Source organism: Ranitomeya variabilis, chromosome 1 (assembly GCF_051348905.1).
Source record: "Ranitomeya variabilis isolate aRanVar5 chromosome 1, aRanVar5.hap1, whole genome shotgun sequence".
NCBI lineage: Eukaryota > Metazoa > Chordata > Amphibia > Anura > Dendrobatidae > Ranitomeya > Ranitomeya variabilis.
In genome coordinates this window covers 679,037,969-679,050,353 of record NC_135232.1, presented here as the reverse complement: position 1 = coordinate 679,050,353, position 12,385 = coordinate 679,037,969, and positions in this window count along the sequence as shown.

The window sequence follows — 12,385 nt, the reverse complement described above, 5'->3', positions numbered from 1 at the left end:
ATGATATTTCCTTGCTAGCTGGAAGCTTTGGGGGTGCCGAGCTGCACCTCCACACCGTGAGTCGGTGTGGAGGTCTTTTTGCACACTCTGCGTGGTTTTTGTAGGTTTTAATACTGACCGCATAGTTCCCTTTCCTATCCTCTGTCTTTCTAGAGAAGATTCGGCCTCCTTTGCTAAAATCTGTTTCATTCCTGTGTTTGTTACTTTCCTCTTAACTCACAGTCAATATTTGTGGGGGGCTACCTTTCCTTTGGGGAATTTCTCTGAGGCAAGGTAGGCTGCTATTTCTATCTTTAGGGGTAGTTAGCTCTTAGGCTGTGAAGAGGCATTTAGGGAGAGTTAGGTACGCTCCACGGCTATTTCTAGTGTGTGTGATAGGATTAGGGATTGCGGTCAGTAGAGTTACCACTTCCTCAGAGCTTGTCCCAGGTTTTTCATTTTAACCATCAGGTCATTTCGGGTGCTCCTAACCACCAGGTCCATAACACCGAGCTTAGCAATTCCCTGCAGCGGTGTAATCATGACAACAGTGCTGCAGCCAAAACACAGACACCAGAGCAGTGGAAGGGAGCTGGTGATAGGTGCTTATCCTTCCTCTATCTCTATTTGTTTTCTTATTACTATATGATCAGTGGGGTCAACGTTTTGAAGTATCTTCAAAGTAATTGTTAAAAAACATTATTTTTCATTCTAATCTAAAAAGGTTAACACTTCTGCACTGATTACTAAAATATCTTAAAATCTGCTGGACCTCCATTTTTCTAATACGAAGATCCAAATTGCCTGCATACTTTGCCTGTTACTAAATGCCCTTTATTGGTGGCTAAGTCTATTCTGTAGAAGTGATTTGCATTGCTGTATATATAATGGTACTTTGACCAGTTCAGCAGAATTATCAAGAACTTTGTCAGCAAAGAATGTGGGATCTAACAACATGAAAAGACAACTTACTACATTATGCTCTGTGAAACTGTTGACATAGGGTGTTTGTCACCAAAAACTTGGGGCTCATTGCAACCACTAAGAAAGTCACTTTCATTAGAAGCCCGTGGAACCAGGGCCTCCATCAGGGCATTACTGCCCTGACTGGCGTATGGGGCCCGGAGGGCAGAGGAGTCCCGCATCGGGTCCCATCTCTTCTGCTCATCGGGTCCGGGCCCCAGCAGCAGGCTTCTATCGGTAACTGAACCTGCGTCCGAGACACAGGTTCAGTTACTCTATTGCAACCGTGCGGGCCCGCATGGCAATGGTTAAAGCAGCCAGCCAATCGGAGGCTGGCAGCTGACGTCAGCGCGCATCGCCGGCGTATGACGTCATTGTCATTCGCCGGTGAGTGCGCGCTGAAACGCAGGGAGGGATTTCCGCCCAGGTAAGAAGAAAGTTTTTTTTATTATTATTTTTATTAAAAGTGGCAAGCCGCAATGTTTCACCGGCAGGATGGAGACACATGGACCTTGTGTCTCCATCCAGCCTGGCACAGAATGGAGACAGGAAGCAGAATGGAGACAAGGGGCAGAATGGAGACAAGGGGGCAGAATGGAGACAAAGGGCAAATTGGAGACAAGGGGCAGAATGGAGACAAGGGGCAGAATGGAGACAAGAGGGCAGAATGGAGACAAGGGGCAGATTGGAGACAAGGGGCAGAATGGAGACAAGGGGCAGATTGGAGACAGGGGCAGAATGGAGACAAGGGGCAGATTGGAGACAAGAGGCAGATTGGAGACAAGGGGCAGATTGGAGACAAGGGGCAGAATAGAGACAAGGGGCAGAATGGAGACAAGGGGCAGATTGGAGACAAGGGGCAGAATGGAGACAAGGGGCAGATTGGAGACAAGGGGCAGAATGGAGACAAGGGACAGATTGGAGACACAGGCAGAATGGAGACAAGGGGCAGAATGGAGACAAGGGGAAAAATGGAGACAAGGGCCAGAATGGAGACAAGGGGAAGATGGGAGACAAGGGGCAGAATGGAGACAAGGGGCAGATTGGAGACAAGGGGCAGAATGGAGACAAGGGGCAGAATGGAGACAAGGGGGAAGAATGGAGACAAGGAGCAGAATGGAGACAATGGGCAGATTGGAGACACAGGGGCAGAATGGAGACAAGGGGCAGATTAGAGACAAGGGAGCAGATTGGAGACAAGGGGCAGATTGGAGACAGGGCAGAATGGAGACAAGGGGCAGAATTGAGACACAGAGGTAGATTGGAGACACAGGGAGAAGAATGGAGATAGGTGGCAGAATGGAGACACAGGGGCAGAATGGAGACACAGGGGCAAGAATGGGGACATGGGGCAGGATTAGAGACAGGGGGCCAGAATGGAGACACAGGGGCAGAAGGGAGACACGGCAGAATGGGAGACAAGGGGCAGAATGGAGACAACGGGCAGAATGGAGACAAGGGGAGAAATGGAGACAAGGGGCAGATTGGAGACACAGGGTCAGAATGGAGTCAAGGGGCAGATTGGAGACAAGGGGGCAGATTGGAGACAAGGGGCAGATTGGAGACAAGGGGCAGATTGGAGACAGGGCAGGATGGAGACAAGGGGCAGAATTGAGATACGGAGGCAGATTGGAGACACAGGGAGAAGAATGGAGATAGGTGGCAGAATGGAGACACAGGGGCAGAATCGGGACACAGGGCAGGATTGGAGACGGGGCAAGAATGGAGACACAGGGGCAGAAGGGAGACACGGCAGAATGGGAGACACAGGGGCAGGATTAGAGACACGGGGCAGACTGGAGATGGGGCAGAATGGAGACACGGGGCAGATGGGAAACACAGGGCAGGTGGGAGACATGGGGCAGATGGGAGACACGGGGGCAGGATTGGAGACACGGGGTGCAGGATAGAGACATGGTGCAGAATGGAGACAGATGGGGCAGGATTATGGGATAGATGGGGCAGGATCATGGGACAGATGGGGCAGGATCATGGGGCAGGATGGGACATCACATGGGGGCAGAATAGGAGAACATATGGCTGGAGCCAGGAATGAGATACACGGGGCCAGGATGGGGAATATTGTTACCATAGGGGCTAATTAAGCGATATTATTACTGCAGTGATGTATTTATTTTATTTTTTGAGGATACTGTTTTAAATGGGGGGGAGGCGGTCCTGTTACTGTGCAGACTAACACTGTCACTTTTTTTCTTCATCTGTTGTAGTTTAGAATTTTGGGGAAAAAAAGTAATGTGTTCTGCAAGCTGTGCTCTAGATAACTGTTATTTCCTGCAGAAACGAGCCCTGGCTGGATGAAGTGATGACGGTCTGTGCTGGATGAAGATTAAAAGCAAAGATGAAGGACTTCACCTAGAGACGTCACTGGTGAGTCAGTGTGTTACCTGTACACTGATGCTATACACTGTATACTATATACAGCGGTCCTATGTACAATGTCACCTGTAATCACTGTATTACATTTACAATGACACTATATACAGAGCTCCTGTGTATAATATCACCAGTGATCACTGTATTACCTGTACACTGACACTGCATACTAAGTACAGATCTCCTGTGAATACTGGCACTTATGGTGATATTAATATTGTGTTTTTTTATTACTAATCAGTATTGTATTATTCAGTCACTATGTGGTGGTAATATGTGGTCTGGTCATGGTGCGGCGGTATTTGTTCCTTGTATGTGCTATTATCTGGTCACTATGTGGTGGTAATATGGTGTCTGGTCATGTTGCGGTGGTATTTGTCCCCTGTATGTGGTATTGGTCATTTTAAAAATTGAAAAATAAATAAAAATATACCTAAATTGTATTGGACATTTTAACAAATGTTTAATAGGTTAGAGTAGGGTAATATGGGCACCGCATTGTCCTCCATACAGTATTATGGGCACAATATATTGCTCCATACACTATTATGGGCCCCATATACTGCTCCATACAGTATAATGGGCCCCATATAATGCTCCATACAGTATAATGGCACAATATAATGCTCCATACACTCCATACAGTATATAATGGCCCCATATATTTCTCCATACAGTATAATGACCTCATATAGTGCTACATACAGTATAATAGGCCCCATATAATGCTCCATACACTCCATACAGTGTATAATGGCCCCATATATTGCTCCATATAGTATATAATGGCCCCATATATTGATCCATACAGTATATAATGGTCTTATATAATGCTCCATACATTATAATGGCCCCCATATAATTCCCCATACAGTATAATGGCCACATATATTGCTCCATACAGTATAATGGCTTCATATATTGCTATATACATAAAAAATAAATAATCAAATACTCACCTCTCCTCATTCCTCACTGCTGCAGTCGCCTCAGTATCTTCTGACTCTCTGCACTGCTTGGCAGGGGGTGTGCTGTAGTGACGTCATCGCGCCCTCTGCCCTTAGATATCACAGAGTCAGAAGACGCTGATGAGATTGGAGCAGTGTGGAACAGGGAGAGGTGAGTATTTGAGGGGGGTTCTGGTGCCAGCGCTGACACTGGGTGCCCCAACTCACTGGCTGCCATAGCAGCTGGTGTCGCCAACGGCGAGTGGACTCCCCGTTTGTCCAGAGCCCCGGCACTTGCTCGGGTGTGCCAGGTGGTGACGCTGGTCCTGACTGTGTGTCACTTTATGGATGCACACTCTACAGCATTTTAAGAGGTCACAGCATGTGGCACTATTTTTATGGGGTGTTGTGTGTGCAATGCTAAATTTTCATAGGGCACAGTATGTGACATGCTTTTATTTAGGGATCATCATGTGAGATACAATTATACTCATTCAGTGCATTTGTACAGTGTTGTATAAATGGTACAAGCCTAGTTATTGTGCTATATTCATGTCATAATCTTATTTCTTCTGCTGTGTTTATGCACTGTGCTTGCTTGTGGTGCTCTATTATGATATGATCTTCGTTTTGGTGCTGTTTTAATGCTCCGAGGTTAGTTCAGGTTCTGTATTTATTATGTGAACTTGGTTCATGTGCTGTATTCATGTTATGAGCTCGGTTCTGATACTGTATTAATGGTATACGCATAGTTATGGTGCTGAACTTATGATTCTTGCTTTTGTGCTATATTCACGGTATGAACTCGGTTCCTGTACTGTATTAATGGTGCAAACTTAGTTCTGGTGCTGTATTTATATATTGAGGCTAGTGCTAGTTCTGTATTTATAGCGTGAGATTGGTTCTAGTGCTGTATTTATGTCATGAGTTTGGTTAGGGTGCTCTATTTATGATATGATCTTAGTTCTGGTGTGTGATAACTTAGAAAGGTTAGTTCTGATATTATATTAATGTTATGAGCTTAGCACCAGGGCTATATATTTGGCATTGGGTCAAGTACTATATTTATGTTTGTTTTTAGTGCTGTAGTTATGTACTGTAATTGGTTCTGGTGTTGAATTCATGTTAAAAGTAGGTTGTTCCAATTCTAGGTAGGGAGCCACACAAGTTTAGAATCTTTATAGGATGCTAATGTTAGGTACAACATATTTACTTAGAGGTCACATTATATATATATATATATATATATATATATATATATATATATATATACAGTGGGGCAAAAAAGTATTTAGTCATTCAGCAATAGTGCAAGTTCCACCACTTAAAAAGATGAGAGGCGTCTGTAATTTACATCATAGGTAGATCTCAACTATGGGAGACAAACTGAGAAAAAAAAATCCAGAAAATCACATTGTCTGTTTTTTTATCATTTTATTTGCATATTATGGTGGAAAATAAGTATTTGGTCAGAAACAAAATTTCATCTCAATACTTTGTAATATATCCTTTGTTGGCAATGACAGAGGTCAAACGTTTTCTGTAAGTCTTCACAAGGTTGCCACACACTGTTGTTGGTATGTTGGCCCATTCCTCCATGCAGATCTCCTCTAGAGCAGTGATGTTTTTGGCTTTTCGCTTGGCAACACGGACTTTCAACTCCCTCCAAAGGTTTTCTATAGGGTTGAGATCTGGAGACTGGCTAGGCCACTCCAGGACCTTGAAATGCTTCTTACGAAGCCACTCCTTTGTTGCCCTGGCGGTGTGCTTTGGATCATTGTCATGTTGAAAGACCCAGCCATGTTTCATCTTCAATGCCCTTGCTGATGGAAGGAGGTTTGAACTCAAAATCTCACGATACATGGCCCCATTCATTCTTTCATGTACCTGGATCAGTCGTCCTGGCCCCTTTGCAGAGAAACAGCCCCAAAGCATGATGTTTCCACCACCATGCTTTACAGTAGGTATGGTGTTTGATGGATGCAACTCAGTATTCTTTTTCCTCCAAACACGACAAGTTGTGTTTCTACCAAACAGTTCCAGTTTGGTTTCATCAGACCATAGGACATTCTCCCAAAACTCCTCTGGATCATCCAAATGCTCTCTAGCAAACTTCAGACGGGCCCGGACATGTACTGGCTTAAGCAGTGGGACACGTCTGGCACTGCAGGATCTGAGTCCATGGTGGCGTAGTGTGTTACTTATGGTAGGCCTTGCTACATTGGTCCCAGCTCTCTGCAGTTCATTCACTAGGTCCCCCCACGTGGTTCTGGGATTTTTGCTCACCGTTCTTGTGATCATTCTGTCCCCACGGGGTGGGATTTTGCGTGGAGCCCCAGATCGAGGGAGATTATCAGTGGTCTTGAATGTCTTCCATTTTCTAATTATTGCTCCCACTGTTGATTTCTTCACTCCAAGCTGGTTGGCTATTGCAGATTCAGTCTTCCCAGCCTGGTGCAGGGCTACAATTTTGTTTCTGGTGTCCTTTGACAGCTCTTTGGTCTTCACCATAGTGGAGTTTGGAGTCAGACTGTTTGAGGGTGTGCACAGGTGTCTTTTTATACTGATAACAAGTTTAAACAGGTGCCATTACTACAGGTAATGAGTGGAGGAAAGAGGAGACTCTTAAAGAAGAAGTTACAGGTCTGTGAGAGCCAGAAATCTTGATTGTTTGTTTCTGACCAAATACTTATTTTCCACCATAATATGCAAATAAAATTATAAAAAAACAGACAATGTGATTTTCTGGATTTTTTTTTCTCAGTTTGTCTCCCATAGTTGAGGTCTACCTATGATGTAAATTACAGACGCCTCTCATCTTTTTAAGTGGTGGAACTTGCACTATTGCTGACTGACTAAATACTTTTTTGCCCCACTGTATATATATATATATATATACATATATATACAGGGTGGGCCATTTATATGGGTACACCTCAATAAAATGGGAGTGGTTGGTGATATCAACTTCCTGTTTGTGGCACATTAGTATTTTGAAGTCGGCCATTTTAGATCCAACTTTATTTTTTTCAATGGGACGAGGGTCATGTGACACACCAAACTTATTGAGAATTTCACAAGAAAAACAATGGAACAATGGTGTGCTTGGTTTTTACGTAACTTTATTATTTCATGAGTTATTTACAAGTTTATGACCACTTATAAAGTGTGTTCAAAGTGCTGCCCATTGTGTTGGATTGTCAATGCAACCCTCTTCTCCCTCTCTTGACACACTGATAGCAACACCGCAGAAGAAATGTTAGCACAGGCTTCCCGTATCCATTGTTTAAGATGCTGCACATCTCGTATCTTCACAGCATAGACAATTGTCTTCAGATGACCTCAAAGATAAAAGTCTAAAGGGGTCAGATTGGGAGACCTTGGTTTGCCATTCAACTGGCCCACAATTACAAATCCACTTTCCAGGAAACTGTTCATGTAGGAATGCTCGGACCTGACATCCATAATTGATGGCATGGGTTGGTATATGGGGTACAAAGATAGTGGGGCCATTCTTCATCAATGGAAACCTCAATGCCACTGGATATCTGAAATTTCTACATGATGATGTGTTGCCCTCTTTATGCACTGAAGATGGCACGTTCCCTGAGTTTTTCCAGCAAGATAGTGCACCATCATATTATGGGTGTCAGGTCCGAGCATTCCTACAAGGAATCTGACCCCCTTAGACTAGCATTTCTTCTGTGGTGTTGCTATCAGTGTGTCAAGAGTGAGAGAAGAGGGTTGCATTGACAATCCAACACAATGGGCAGCACTTTGAACACATTTTATAAGTGGTCATAAACTTGTAAATAACTCATGAAAGAATAAAGTTACGTTAAAACCAAGCACACCATTGTTTCTCTTGTGAAATTCTCAATATTGCAGAGCTTGCGGCTCTGCAAGATTCAGCCTGTGTGAAGTAACATGGAGCCAAGCGAAGCCAGAAGGCCTGGCACCCCTCAGCGTGACATGTTGGTGCAGTCGCCCATGACAACCGGTCTCGGATACGGACTGTCTTGATGCCCCGGCTGTGTAATAATTATAGGGGATAACTCAGGAGACACTTTGCGTGGAACAAGACAACTACAGGACACAGTTTTATAAGTGGTAGAGTCTATATTATCACACGGTGATTCAAACAGGTGCAGAGAGAAACTCAAGTCCACAACACTTGGTGCAAATAATAAACGCAGCTTAGCAGTCTGTAGGAAACTTCAGAGGAAAATGCATTCAAGCAGAAAGTCTATGAAGCATAATTATTCTTGAGGATACTTGACACGAATAAATCCTTGTCTTAGTCCAAACACAGATAGATATGCATATAAGGCAGTTCAAATCATATCTTTAGCTCAACCAGGGAGGCCTGGTTAATAGTCTCAGGTTATTGCAGAGCAGCACAGCTTACATGTCCAGCACATGCAGATGAAGTAAACACGAGCAGCAGATGAAGGAGGATTACTGGAAACTTGTGTATGCAGCAGGAACTCAGAGCAGAGTAGCAGGATCACCACACAGGTTCACAGGAGCAGGTATATAGCCAGGGAGTAATCAGAGGTCAGGAGCTGGATGCAAGGCAGAATACTCTAGCACAGACTGAAGGCTGGGGTGGAGTTTTATAGCAGGAAGACACAGTGCACATGAGACCAAAGACGCCATCTTGGAAAAGGGCAGCAATGCACAAAAGGTAATACAAATGTTCAGAGTGCTGACAGGCTGTGATCCGGAAGACACCGTTTGTTTTCCAGTTGTGAGTATCTTAGGACATTAAAATACATTTGCTTTGAACTTTTCTGTGCTCCTGCCTAGTTGTTGTACAGCACCAACCCCGCTGCACTACAATATATAATACTCAACTAGCTATTGAACCAACCCTATGCCCACGTGAGCCTTTTTATTGGTACATTTCTGTCTTTCTGTCTCTTTTTCTCTTTGTCTCAGTCTCTCTCTCTCTGTCTCTCTGTCTTTGTCTCGCTCTCTGTCTCTGTCACTCAAATTCAAATAGGACCAAAGTACAATTCGTGCTGCCAAAGCAAGGACAAATAAGTATGACAGGAAAGGGGATCAGGGTTATGGGGATGGGACGTTGGGGGGCACAATTTGGGCAATGTGTCCTTCTCTGTGTGTGTCTCTCTCTCTGTCTGTCTTTGTCTCTCTCTCTCTGTGTGTCTCTCTGTCTGTGTCTCTCTCTTTTTGTATCAGTTGCTCTCTCTCTGTCTCCCTCTCCACCCGTGAAGCTGCTCCAACCAATGTCCTGAAAATTATGACGGCGTAAGCACCGGCGGCTTTGGACAGAAGGACACATATCCAGTTATATTATAGATGTTTATTTGGAATATTGTAATTGTTTTATTTGTTCAGGAATATTTTCCACTTTGTGCTGCATTGCAGACATTCCACACATATATTTCTCCTTATGGAGAAACGTTACCCCTTAGACCCCAGTCCAGAGCCTCTCACCTAGCCAAATCAGTTCTCATGCTTCACACTGACGAGGGCCAACAGCCCAAAACACTGTGTCTGCGAATTGAGATACTGATTTGGCTTTTATCCTAAGTCATATTGCACGACTCGTTAAAGGGTTGATTGTGACTTGTAGGATCGCTACTTCCAACAGGTGGCGCTATAGAGTTAAGTCCTCTTTTTCTCAGAAGAGGCAATTTGCATATAGGATATTATTGTTTGTTTTGGGATTTTTTTAATTTCTTATCTTATCTATATGTTTTCCCACCTGCTTATCATAAGAGATATTTAGGGAAGACAGGGATAGTCTTCCTTGACTGGGGGAACCAAAAAATCATACTGTTAGGGTGTCAACCTCCACTGTAAGGCTGGGGTTATTTAGGACTATTGTAGGACCCTGTAGATAATCTGTGTTTATATCATGTTTGGTCCATGCTTATACAGTATTGTCATGGTTTTTTAACCATTGCTAGTTACACTGAGTAGGTGTTTTTTAATATTAAAGAATAAAAAATGCTTTTTAAGGATGTATATGTTATTATTATTCCCGAGTCTGTATATTATGACCTCTTTTTCGCATAGACCAAGTAGGTAACCTGTTAAAAATGTACATCCCACCCCCACTATAAAAAACATGATATTATGTGAACCTCTATGCTGTGACTTCTTTTTACAAACTAGAAATAATATTAGATTATATGATCATTTTCCTGTACTCAGGACTTACACTGGCACGTAGAGTATCCTTCCTTTCTGTGGCCTATCACTTTTAGCTTTCTCTGACCTAATGACCAGTTTCATAATTCTACAGAGTTCAAGCTCATTATGGAAACTATTAGAAATAACCTCCAAATACTGAATTAAAACATTTTAAATGAGAGGTTTGATTTGTGGTCCAGTGAAAAAGGCTGAGAAGATTGATTCTATGACTCCAGGAAGTCTGCATCAAACCATTATACAGAAGCCACTGTGCTAGATGCATCCTAAGGATCTTGTTATGTGGTAAGAATGGACTAGAGCAGAGATGGGCAATAAATTTTACCAAGGGGCCACATGAGAGACCATAACTGTTGTGGAGGTGTAAGGAGGAAGACTGGGCTGCGGGCACCTGCGTTATGTGGAACCGTTGAGGCTGCGTCCAATGTTGCCGGAGGGAAAAAATGAGGGACCAGACAAGTCCCATGACCCGGGAGACGGGGTATGGCTAAGCCGGGCAGTGAGCAGGAAGCGAGAGAAAGTGCTCTCAGTTTCCTGCCGGCGGTGAGAGCAAAGAGAGGTGTGCGGTGCACTCCGCAGTTCCAGAAGCAGTGCGAAGAAATGCCACGGCAGAGTGCAGAGCTTAGGTGAACGCTCCAGTGAGCCAGCGAGGGCTCAGAGAGCCGCGTGCCCGGCCAAGCAGAGTGCAATACTCGTGTAGAGGAGTGGGTGCCAGGAGCAGGACCCTGAGGTGCGTTCCCCATTGCTGATATATGCGCAGCAGCACACGTGTGGGACAGACACTACTGCAGTGCTCCCCACTTTGGCTGCACAGATTTATGGACTAGGGGCTCAGCGGGCAAAACCGGTGATCGTCCATTGCCCCCAGAAGTTGGGCCGTGACATGTTGGGATCCATTTGAGGACACCATGCAGGCTGATACCGGTACTTCAACTCCCATCAGACTGTATGAGGATAAGAGAGGACTACGATAAATGCCGTTTAACTCTTATCCCTTACCTCGAATCGAGGGGTTGTGATCTGTCTTGGGAAAGGCGAAGTATTTCTCATCCCTGGATCTGGCCAGCAGATACTGGCAGGTGCCCATGGCTGAACATGATCGGCCGAAGACAGCTTTCATACTGCCCATGGGGTTGTTTGAATTTAATCGGATGCCCTTTTTTCTGACTAACGCAGCACTTATCTACCTGGACGATATCATTGTCTATGCAGCCACCTTTGAAGAGCACCTCCAGCGGCTGGAGCAAGTGTTGAGTCGACTACAGAAGCACGGCCTGAAAGTGAAGCCCCAAAAATGTCACCTTTTCTGTAAGCAAATCGAGTACCTGGGGCACATCGTATCTGCTGAAGGAGTGAGACCTGCACATGAGAAGATAGCGGCAGTGCAAGACTGGCCCACCCGAAAGACAGTGAAAGACGTTTGGTCCTTTCTGGCGCTTGCTGGGTACTACCGAAGGTTCGTGAAGAATTTTATCCGCATCGCTAATCCGCTGCTGGAACAACTAAAGGAAGTGCCATCGGCTTCAAAGAATTTGACTATCCAATGGGGAGGTAGGCAGAAAGAAGCTTTCCAAGCCTTGAAGATGGCCTTGACTGAGGCCCTCATACTCGCCTATGCGGACTTCTCACAGCCCTTCACTCTTCACACTGATGAAAGTCTACATGGTCTGGGGGCCGTGCTATTGCAGATGCAGGAAGTTAAGGAACAAGTGATTACCTATGTGATCCGGTCTCTCCATGACTCGGACAACTCGGACAAACAGAACCCGGACAATTACAGCTCCTTCAAGCTGGAGCTGATGGCATTAGTGTAGGTGATGACTGAAAAGTTCGCCGAATACCTGTCGGGGTCTGAAGTCTTGGTGCGCACAACAACAATTGAGAACAATGACCTAGCCCACCTGGAAAATGCAAAATTTGGG